Source organism: Zonotrichia albicollis, chromosome W, assembly GCF_047830755.1.
Source record: "Zonotrichia albicollis isolate bZonAlb1 chromosome W, bZonAlb1.hap1, whole genome shotgun sequence".
NCBI classification, from domain to species: Eukaryota; Metazoa; Chordata; class Aves; order Passeriformes; family Passerellidae; genus Zonotrichia; species Zonotrichia albicollis.
In genome coordinates this window covers 2,367,865-2,379,977 of record NC_133859.1, presented here as the reverse complement: position 1 = coordinate 2,379,977, position 12,113 = coordinate 2,367,865, and positions in this window count along the sequence as shown.

Here is a 12,113-nt window from a genome sequence, read left to right as displayed (position 1 = left end):
GAGGCATATGGGGATCGTTCCCTATAAAGGACATGCTCACCCCTGAGAACTCCCAATCCTTTTTTATCCCCCCTTACTGGTACATATGCAAAGAATTTCACAATAGGATCATACATATTCATTTTACTGGTTTCGTGTTACACTTGCAGCTAGTTTTTTATCAGAAAGTACAGAAAGAACTCCTGGGTCATCCTGTCCTGCCTCCCTCAGCCTCAGCTTTGGTTTTCATTTGTTTCAAAGTTCGAGGGGCCCGTCTTACCTCTTTCACTTTTTTCCTTCGGCTGAGGCAGTTTTTTGAGCATAGTTTTTTTTATGAGAACAGGTAGTCTTGGGCACAGACTAAACAAATTTAAACAGCGTATCTCAGCTATGCTAGCAAGCTACCGACTTAATAATTCAAAATGGCACATTTCACCTAAATCTGAAATGGGTTTCTGCCCTGGTAAATTTCTACTCTGTTTCAGAAATTAGGATAAAAAGAAGGCTGAATCCTCTAACAATTTGAAACACCCCATGGGAAATGTCCATGACCTCTCCCTTTATTCGAATAAAGCTACAGGACTCCTCTGTCTCCTTTTTGGACATAAACTTCTGGTGTTTGTGGATTAATTTTCCTGAGAAAATGAGGGCTCTTTTCCAGGATATTCCCATCGTCTGAGGGTGACTGGCAGTGAGCAGAGCTCAAGGCGCGCATCATCCGGTTTCAGTGATCGGCTCCCCTTGCTGGTGTCCAGTACCGGGCGATTGACTGGGTTCTTGAGACTGTTCACGAGACAGATGAGTGGTGGACCAGGGGGGATCCACAAAGAGTCCACAGGGAAGGACCACTGAAAATCTCACCAGTGAGTAAAATGGGATCTTCAGAGAGTAAACCTGCGAGGGCACCCATGGAGGGTAGCAAAGGTAAAGCTGAGAAGGGGCCCCAGCAAAAGGGATGATAGTCCCAAAATATCTTCAAAGAATCCCTTGGAAGAATGCTGAGTTAGTGTCCTGGGTTGACTATATGATGCTTTTATCCCCAATCGTCTCATTCTGTTTATGTTGAATAATAATAAGTTTTGTACCTTTAAGAGTGTTACAGAGAGTGAAGGGGGAGAGAGAAGAAGCGCGCAGTTTGTTTTCAGACACTGCACTCACTCCTCCACATTCCTGCTCCTGACTGTGTTGTCTGCAGACAGACAACGGGACAGAGCTCTTCTTTTGCTTTTTTAGTTAGTGTTAGCTAGCTGAGGCAAAGAAGTTCCCTGGACTGTTTTTTTTTCCCTTTTCTTTGGACCTCTTGGAACTGCTCTGGACTGAACACCCAGGAGAGCACCGGCAGCTGCAGCTGTGGCCCACCGGGCCGGGCCTGGCCTGCGACAATTCCAGCACTGAGGGACTGATCAGAGACTGAGTGAGCTGCTGCCTGAACCCCGGGTTTTCTCAGTTTGTCATCTCTTTTAGAGTGGCAAGGGGTCTCATTGTTTTGATACTGTTTTGGTCTTATTGTTTAATAAATTCATGTATTTGTCCAGGTTTAGAGCAAATTTAGGGAAGAATCCCCCCAAAGGAGCTCCGGTGGGAAAAGCAGATCCAATCAGCCCCTCCCCCCAACTGGTCCGGGAGGAAAAAATACCTCCTTGGAGAAAGGTGGAAAAAAACCCTGTTTATTAAACAATAAGACCAAAACAATATCAAACAATGAGACCCCTTGCCACTCTAAAAGAGATGACAAACTGAGAAAACCCGGGGTTCAGGCAGCAGCTCACTCAGTCTCTGATCAGTCCCTCCGGTGCTGGAATTGTCGCAGGCCAGGCCCGGCCCGGTGGGCCACAGCTGCAGCTGCCGGTGCTCTCCTGGGTGTTCAGTCCAGAGCAGTTCCAAGAGGTCCAAAGAAAAGGGAAAAAAAAACAGTCCAGGGAACTTCTTTGCCTCAGCTAGCTAACACTAACTAAAAAGCAAAAGAAGAGCTCTGTCCCGTTGTCTGTCTGCAGACAACACAGTCAGGAGCAGGAATGTGGAGGAGTGAGTGCAGTGTCTGAAAACAAACTGCGCGCTTCTTCTCTCTCCCCCTTCACTCTCTGTAACACTCTTAAAGGTACAAAACTTATTATTATTCAACATAAACAGAATGAGACGATTGGGGATAAAAGCATCATATAGTCAACCCAGGACAGTTAGTTTACACATTCTCCCAGAGGTAATTAAGGACATAGATGCTGAAAGGGGGCGATAAGGGAAAGTCGAGAAAAGAAAGGATCTACATAATCCATGCCCAGAGGGGGCAATAAGGAGAGTCAAGAAAGAGTCTTGACAACAGGAGATAGACAAATAGTGTTGATATGTTGAGAAAATATTAGTTGAAGGGGAGTGTGGAGAGATATGGCTGAGGCAAGGAGCGACAGGACCAGGCGCAGAAGTGCAGGAGCCGCAGCACGGCCTGTGGGGCCTGTGGGGGTTGTGGGGCAGCCAGGGCTCAGCCGGGCAGTGCCTTACCCCACCACCCCTGGGCAGGGGCGGCAGTGACCTTTGGCCCTCATGAGGCTGTGGGATGCCCTGGCCACCTGTGATGCTGCCAACCCTGCCTGCCAGGAGAGCCGGGGGTGGTGGGGAGGGGTGGAGGGCATGTAAGTCCCTGCATGAACTGGTTAGAAAGGTACGTCTTAAAAAAGAGGACTGCGATATGATATTGGCTTTTGCATTTGTATATATTAGTTTTTGCATTGATCATAAGTATTCAGATATAATATAATGTATACCTTTATATAGCTGTTTGTTAGTATAATGAAATCTATAAGTTTATGTACTGCATAGTTTATGGAAATAGTAGTGGGGTGAATATACTATATTATAGACCTTAGCTGAACACTAGGTGTTAAAATACCTTTATGTAACCAAAAAAATGGTGTAAAGTGATCATGCTGTTCCCCTTTCCATTGACTGAATCCTCCAAGTGATAAGGTAACTGTGACACAAACCAGAGCACCAGAGGACAATTAGAGAATACCATGTTAAATTTAAGGAGGACATACTAAATCCTTACCAGAGGATGTGAAACAGGAGGATGGAGACAAAAGAAGAAATAAAATATATTGACCTGACACACAGGATGTCATGCAGATAAGCCAGAGTGTGAAGAAGCCAAACAAAGGAGTTCCCAAAACATCAGAAAGTTCGAAAGAACGTTTGCATAGCGTATGAACACATGAATATGCATGTACCTCTTTATGCGTATAAAGATAACATTGTCTGTATGTACTGGTGTGTTCTTTGACTGTTGGCCCGGAGCACCCCAGAGCTGGATATTTGTCTCTTCTTTTATCCCTTATTAAATTTTACAAAAATTCTTTATCTTGAACTCTGTTTTTCACAATACAGAAAGTGTATGTAAGAAGGGATGATAAAAAGGTGAAGGCAAAGGCAAAGGTTATAAGAGAGCTTTTACAGCCCCAGAGGGATAAACCTCAGGACCCAAGAAGTCCCCAAGGATAGAAGGGACAGGGTCAGCCACAAGGAAGTGGGAGAAGCATTTTCTCCTCAGCAGGGGAGAGCCAACCCAAACAGTGGTTGGGAAGGAATCAGTGTGCTATCTGCAAGGCAGAGGGACACTGGAAGCAGGAATGTCTGCACAAATAGCTGGATCCTCAAGAGGAGGAAGTCCTGAGGATAATGGAGATAGATTGCTGTCGGAACTCAGGACATCTCTCTGGCTGTCCTGGATGGCTCGAGCCCCTGCCAGGGGGCTCAGAGACCTTGGCATAGAGCCCAAGACGCCTGTGACCTTGATTTTGACCCATGGAGCAAATTACCACCTTTATATGAAGAATTACAAGTCAAGAGAGTTTAAGTAGAATAATAGTTAGTTTATCATGGGGTGAAAAGTAAATTTTTGGGGTTTTAGAATGGAGGCTTGGGGTCCCAAGATGGAGTAATTTGGACGTACCCTGTCCTTCTTCTTTTTTCTTCCTAGCCTCCATCTTCTGGGTGATGCTGGCACTTTTGGATTGGTTTAAGGTACAAACTCACTGTCTAACATAGGTGATAGGCATTGGGAAGTTATGGTAAATAATGTACATGTAGTTTTTAGTATAAAAGACAACACCACCTCCGAGGGCGGTCAGTGTGCCTCAACCTGACCTGCCAGACAGACCTTGGCAGGTCAGAGAAAGAATGTTATAGATAAGAAATAATAAACAACCTTGAGAACGAGAACAGAAGAATCCTGACTCCTTCTTTGACTGCTGGGCTGGGAAAAAAGACTTGTACTATCTTGCGGTCACTCTGACCAGCAGAAAACCCGAGAGATTGCTAAGGGTGTCAGGGGCTCCCATTATACCAGGGACCCACTACACTGGAGCCCTTGCTAACTTTTAAGGTGGGTCTGGATCCAGAGGAGATGTGTTTCCTGGTAGACACAGGAGCCTCTCGAGCTACTTGGAATTTTATCCCCAAGGGGGGAAAATTGTAAAAAAGATCTTTGATTTTCAAGGGGTAAGTGTAAAGGATGAGTGGGTGCATTTTATTAAACCACTATTAGAAGATGTGAGCAATAGGTTTGAAATGCAAGAATTTCTGTTTGTTCCTAATTGTGATTGTAGTTTACTGGGAAAGAATTTGATGGCTAAAGTGGGAATGCAAATTAATATTGGGAAAAATTATACAGAGGCTAACACTGTGGTAACTTTGTGTAAAATGTCTGAGCAGGCTTATGCTGAAATAAACCCATGTGTGGGCAGCCCCAGGGAAATATGGAAAACTAGATATAAAGCCTCTCCAAATTACTCTGAGGCAACCAAGACAAGTGGTGTCTAAAAAGCAATAACCTCTTTCAAGGGAAAAAAGGAAGGAGGGAAGGAAGGAAGGAGGGAAGGAGGGAAGGAAGGAAGGAAGGAAGGAAGGAAGGAAGGAAGGAAGGAAGGAAGGAAGGAAGGAAGGAAGGAAGGAAGGAAGGAAGGAAGGAAGGGGTGACAGCCTGTCATTGAGTCCCTGCTAAAGGCAGGTGTTTTGGAGCCATGTGTGTGTTCCTATAACACTCCTGTCCTGCTGCTTAAGAAACCAGATGGAACCTTCAGAATGGTGCAGGAATGATAAATGAAATTGTCAAACCAAGGCATCCCACAGTTCTGGATCCCTATACCATCCTAAATCAGATCCCTTCTTCCCATCAGTATTATTCAATCCTGGATTTGAAGGATGCTTTCTGGGGGTGTGTCCTGGGGTGACTTCATGATGCTGGGGCAGGGAGAAGAAGTGCACAGTTTGTTTGCAGAAGCTCCACTTGCTCCCCCACATTTTTTTCTCACACAGATTGTGTTGTCTTCAGCACAGACAGCGAGAGAGAGAGACACGGAGTTTTTCTTTGTTTTTTTTGCTGGTTTTCTCCTCCTTAACTACGGCAAGGAAAGTTTTCCCAAGACTGTGTCTTTTTTCTTGGAACTGATTGGCCCTGCTCTGGACTGAAAACCCAGAAAAACATCGGGAGCTCATACCTGTGGCCCACTGGGGCCAGGGACAGAGCATTTTCCAGCACAGGAGGGACTGATAAGAGACTGAGCGAGCTGAGCTACACCCCACGAAAAGGACTCTCTCTGAATTTGCCATCTCTTCAGACCAATGAGAGGTTCCATCATTTAATATTATTCCTTTTTTTTTTTTCCATGTTTGTGAGTACTTTGCTTATTAAATAAACAGTTTTTTTCACTTTTCTGCAAGGAGATTTATGTCAAACCACCACACTCCCAAACTGGTGGAGGGAGAGGCCGCTTGAATTTACTTTCTAGAGGGACCTCTTCAGAGGTTTCCTCCCAGATTTGCCCTAAACCAGGACAGGGTGTTTGATTGCTGTGAAAAACGCCAATCACTTTTTTTCAAAATTTTAAAAGTTTAATCACAATAAAATGGTTATAAAAATAGTAATATAATTAGAGTAATAAAAATTTGGACAATTAGGATTTAGGACAATACATGACAATAAAAACAAAGAGTTACGGACAGTCCAGGTGCCTCTTTCTGGGCAAAATAAGCTTGAAATAGGACACCCGTTAGCAGAGGATTAACCCTTAAAAACAATAGCCTGTTGCATATTCATACACCTCATACATGATGCATAAATTCCATTTGAACAAAGGATTCTGTCTGGTCAGTGTCAGCTTCTTCCTCTTAATCCTAATGGTGTCTTCAGAGCTGAGCGAGGCAGGACGAAGTTAGTTTCTTCTGCTAAGACAGCAATAAATTCTTTTTCTCTGAAAGATTTAGGTGTCCTGTGGCTGCTATCTCGGTGCAAGTCCTTTCTTAAAAAAAAAGGTATCTTACATAGCATAGTTTCTATTTTAACATTATGTTATAACCTAAAACTATATTTAACATACTACTTAAAAAAATTAATACAGCATAACTTTCTAACACAACACATATAATATTCATTTTAATATTTGCGAAAAGCCAATCATAAAATACCCATTTTCCACAATTACCAAGGACAGTAAACAGTATTTTGCCTTTGAGTGGGAACAGGAAGAAGGAAGGAAGATGGTAAAACAACAATTGACATGGACAGTCCTCCTGCAGGGATATAGTTACCAGTTTTGTTTGGGCAAGGCTTGCAGAAAATATTAAGAGAGTTTATGCCATCCTCAGGAGTTAGGTTGTTGCAGTATGTGAATGATTTGCTTTTATCAGGGGAACAGGAAAAGGTGGTTGAAGAGGCTACTGTGAAGCTGCTTAATTTTCTTGCTAAAAAGGAACTTAAAGGGTTTGAAAAGAAAGCGCAGTTGGTTAAAAGAAAAATCTATTTGGGATACATTTTGACTGGAGGGTTATGGTGTATTGATCTAGAAAGATTTCAAGGAATTTTACAAGTACCATTACCCCAGACTTAAAAAAAAAAAAAAAAGTTATGTCAGTTTTTCAGGGTTGGTGGGGTACTGCAGAGCATGAATTAAAATTTTTTCTGGTTTAGCCAGACCTTTATATGACTTTTTAACCCAAAACAGTCCTAATGTTGTGGCATTGACACCAGAAGGAGAGCAAAACTTTAAAAGATAAATTGGTTAATGCCCCAGTCTTAGGTCTTCCAAACTCAGAAAAGGAATTTGAGTTATATGTGGATGTTAAACAGGGCCATGGTAAAGGAATTTTGGTACAAGAGCACAGGGGAACACGGTGGCCTGTTGCTTATTTTTCTAAGCTGTTAGACCCAGTGGCCAGAGGCTGGCCTCACTGTCTGCAGAATTCTGCAGCCATAGCCTTGATGGTAACCAAGGCTAGGAGGCCCAAAAACTGACAATTAGAAGGTATCTGATTGCTAAAGTTTCACGTCAAGTTAAAGCTTTGTTAACTGAAAGAGCCTCTAAGTGAATGACCAGCACTCCGTTATTACAGTATGAATGTTGTTTAATGGAAGAGGAGGACGTAGAATTGAGAAATGGGGAAGGGTTTAACCCAGCCTCCTGTCTGAACAGCTCTGAAGAGGGGGGCCAGGAACAAAACCCACAACTGCATTCAAGCAATAGATCTCTAGACCCAGGCAAGGGAAGATTTATGAAACATTCCCTGGCCTGAGGGAGAAAATGCGTTTATTTATGGGTCTTCAAGGGTGATAGAAAGGAAGCAAGTTACAGGGTCAGCTCAGACAGCAGAGCTGTATGTGCTTGTAAGATGCTGTGAATTATATCAGGACAAGATAGTGAATATTTTTACTGATTATAAATATGCATATGGGGTGATACATGCATTTGGGAAATTAAGTGAAGAAAAAAGATTTTTAACCTGCAGGGGAAAAACGTTAACTCATGAGAGTTTAATTTCTCACCTATTGGAGATGGTGAATTACGTTAGGGGACACCAGGCAGGGTACTCAGATGAAGCAATAGGTAACCAATTGGCTGATGAAGAGGCTCAGAAAGCTGCACTGTTGCCAGAAATCTTTAAGATCCTTCCCTCACTTCCAGTAGCCCCACTGCTGCCAGAGAAACTCTTTTCCACCAGAGGAGCTTGAGATAATTAAAGAGTGGAGCAGAGGAAAGAGGGGATAATTAGTTTACAAGGGATGGTAAACAGCGGATACAAAGAGTTCTGGCCTTACAGATATTAAAACAACTCCATGAGTCATTGGGGCTCTCAAAGATTAGCAGAAGCTTTCCTAAAAATGTATGTTACTGTGAGTCTTTTTATTCTGGCAAAGCGAGCTGTTGAGGGTTGTTTGATTTGTGCTAAACTAATAACAGAGTTACAAAGAAAATTGCCAGGGGAGGGAGGCCTTGGGCTGTATGTCCTTTCCAGAGATGCCAGGTGGATTTTACTGAAATGCCCCGAGTGGCAAGATATAAATATCTTCTGGTAATAGTATGTCAGCTAACAGGGTGGCCAGAAGCATTTCCAACTGTTTCAGCAACTACAAGATCAGTTGTTAAAGTATTTTTGGAACAAATAATTCCAAGATATGGGATTGTGGAAGCAATAGACTCGGATAGGGGAATTCATTTTACAGGAAAAATTCTTCAAGGGGTTATGACTGCTTTAGGAATACAATGGAACCTCCACACCTATTGGCAACCCCAGAGCTCGGGCCAGGTTGAAAGAATGAATGGCGAAATAAAGAAACACCTTCTGGAGCTGGTGATAGAAACTAAGATGCCTTGGGTACAGCTCTTGCCACTAGGTTTAGTAAGAATAAGGGCCAGACCCAGGGGAGATATTCAATTATCTCCCTTTGAATTGATGTTTGGAATTCCTTACCCTTTTAATTCTCAACCTAGGGGGGCTGTGGAAATAATTGATGTATATTTAAAACAATATGTGGCCAGGATACTGTGTCTTGTGAAATCTCTTCAACAGGAAGCTCAACTGGCACAGACCCTTCCTTTGGACTTTGTTGTTCATAACATTGAACCAAGACATGGGGTCCTACTTAAGGAGTGGAAAGAAGCACCACTGGCGGCAAAGTGGCATGGATCCTTTCCAAGTGTTACTGACCACAGAAACAGACGTCAAGACAGCTGAACACGGGTGGACTCATCACACTCGGGTCAAGGTCTCTGAGGCCCCAGAGATTTGGACATCTCAGCTGGAAGAAAAGGATGGGAGGCCATGACTGACAGTCTGTAGAAGTGGACCGAGCTGCAGCCAGTGCGTCAACATCGGGGGAGGCCTCGTATACCTACCCACAGACTTTCTGCTGAAATAGTCTGTATGGGCATCCCTCCTTTAAAATCTCCAGTCACTGGGGGGCTAATCCTTGCTGTCACTGTTTTCTGTCGCAGTCAGCTTTTCATTAAAAATCCTTTCTTAGGATTTTTTCCTGCTGAGAAGCTGAGAGGCTTCAGGAACAAAATGTAAGCAATGGTTATCTGCTGCTGTGGATTGCAACAGGTGCATCTTTGATTGGCCCCTCCCCTCTTGGATGTTTCTAATTAATGGCCAATCACAGCCCAGTTAGCTTGGACTCTCTGTCCGAGACACAAACCTTTATTATTCATTCCTTTCTATTCTATTCTTAGCTAGCCTTCTGAGATAAAACTTTTCCTTCTATTCTTTGTAGTATAGTTTTAATGTAATGTATATCATAAAATAATAAATCAAGCCTTCTGAACATGGAGTCAACATTCTCATCTCTTTCCTCACCTGAAAACCCCTGTGAACACCATCACAGTTTTCTTTATGTTAAGATTTTTCTGTGCCTTCACTTGCCACAGGTGGTGCAGAAGACAGCGTGAGAATTAGATTAGGTGAATAGATTACACCATTAAAATGCTTTTCTTAATAATCCTATCTTTATATTGTCAGTTACGTTTGGGCCAGAGGTGGGAGAATCATCTTCTAGTCCTAGGAGAAGAAGTAGCAAAAACATTTGACTTTAGCAATTGTTGGGTCTGTGGAGGGCCAGGAGGATCTGAAGACTGGCCATGGGTGGCCAGCTGAATCGAACCTAAATGGTGGGTGTCCTGGGTTAGGGCAAATTTGGGAGAAAACCTACAGAAGGGGCCCCTCCAGAAAACAAACCCACACGGCCCCTCCTCCCAACCGGTTCGGGAAGGATTCCTTGGAGAGAAGTGGAAAGAACTTGTTTATTTAACAGGCAAAGCTCTCCCCAGCACACAAAATGAACAATACCAGATGACAAAATTCATTTGCTGCTCTGAAGAGATGACAAATTCAGAAAGTCTCTCTGGTGGGTGGTTGCTCTGTTATCAGTCCCTCCGGCGCTCGGAAAGACTGCAGAGTAGGCTGCGTCAGGCTGCAAAGTACAACGTTTCCTCAGTGTTTCCCAGGGTCCTGGTCTGGAGCAGGTTTGAACGGTTCCAAGAAAAGGGAAGAAAAACAGTCCAGGGAAAGCTCAGAATGCCTCAGCTAGCTAAACTAACTAACTAAAAAGCAAAAGGAGGGCAGTGTTCTCCCCATCCGTGCCCAGACAACAACAGTGGAGTTCTGTGTTCCAGAAGACTGTGGGGGAGAAGGCAGCTGATAACGAAACTCCGTGCTTCTTCTTCTCCCCGTCTTCGCTCTCAGCCAGTCTTGAAGGCACATAAAATAATATCCAGCATAAACAGAACACACGATTGGGGATACAAGCATCATAACATCAACTCAGGACAGTGAGTCAGCACCCTGAGTGAGGTCCATAATAGAATGGGATTTTGGGATGAGGAAGCAAGTCCATGGTGACTTTATTCTTCTGAAAGAGGCATTTGTTGTCTAAATAGAACAAGAGGCACATACATGGGAAAAAGTGTTTGTAACTGCACTTTATCTTTGGGTTTACATTGCTGGACCCCCAGCTGCCCTCCTTATGATTGTTCCAAATATTGAGGCAGATGTAATCAAACACATGTTAAGCTCACTAATGGTAGCTGGGTAAGGTGTTCCTACCATAATTACCAAAGGGATTCTGAAGGCTGTAAAGCAGTGGGGAAGGACAGTTTTTTGGATCACTTATTTTTAAGCTGCCCCCAAGCTAATTCCACAAGTAGGACACGTTGTCTGTGACTATCAGTGGAAGTGGCAACACCAGAATGGAACTTGAACCCTTTTTAATAAGTTCTGGTCCAGATCTAACAAAATAGATCTGGGATGTAACTGCAAGTGGAAACCTCATGTGGGAGCTTGGAAATGCAAATATTGTGATTCTTATGGTGGGGCAACTATTGTTGGAGGACTGTTAGGCCCAGGAAGCAAACTGTATTTTGACCCACCAACTGATGATGAAAATTGAGAAGGCCCCTTTGCCAGCAGGACCTGGGCTTTGAAAGGGCATTATTGGATTTGTGGCCAACATGCCTATTGCAGGTTACCTCCAAAGTGGTCAGGGATACGTTATGTAGGGTATATTAGACTGTTGTTCTTTTTGCTACCACAAGTTCAGGGAAATCAGTTAGGAATCATGGTATATGATGATCTAATTAGAGAAAACCAGTCAATTGATGCAGCCCTGGCTGGAGGAAGCACCCAAAAGTGGGGAAAAGATGAATGGCCACCTGAGCAAATCATACAACACCATGGACCAGCCACTTGGAATCCAAATTAATTAATATCAGGTGCCAGAGAACCCATTTATAATTTAAATCAGATAATTAGGTTACAAGGTGTCTTTGAAATAATAATCAACCAGACAGCTACAGCTCTTGACCTTCTTGCTGACCAATCCACTCAGATGAGAAATGCAATATTTCAACATCGGATGGTATTAGAATATTAGCAGAAGAAAGGGAAGTGTGTGGAAAATTAAAAGACTCAAACTGCTGTTTGCAAATAGATGACAATGGAAAAGTGGTGAAAAAAACAACAAAGGGAATAAGAAAGTTAGCTCATGTACCAGTCCAAACATGGAAAGGATGGGAATGGGACATTTTGCTGGTTATCTGGTGGACTGTGGGTTAAATGAATGCTTTTTTTCTTCTTATGTGCTATAGCAACTCTCATATTTTTACCATGCATGATCCTTTGCTTAGTACAACTTATTCAACACGTGATCAAGGGGATGCAGGTAGTAGCTGTGCCTACTGATCCAGAAATGGCTACTAAAGGACATAAAATGATGTCGCTGCAAATAATTGCAAAACCAGAAAAGACCCAAAACCAGAAAATTAAGTCACTGATAACTGAAGGTTTTAAAGATAATTATTGAGAAAATAAGAAGA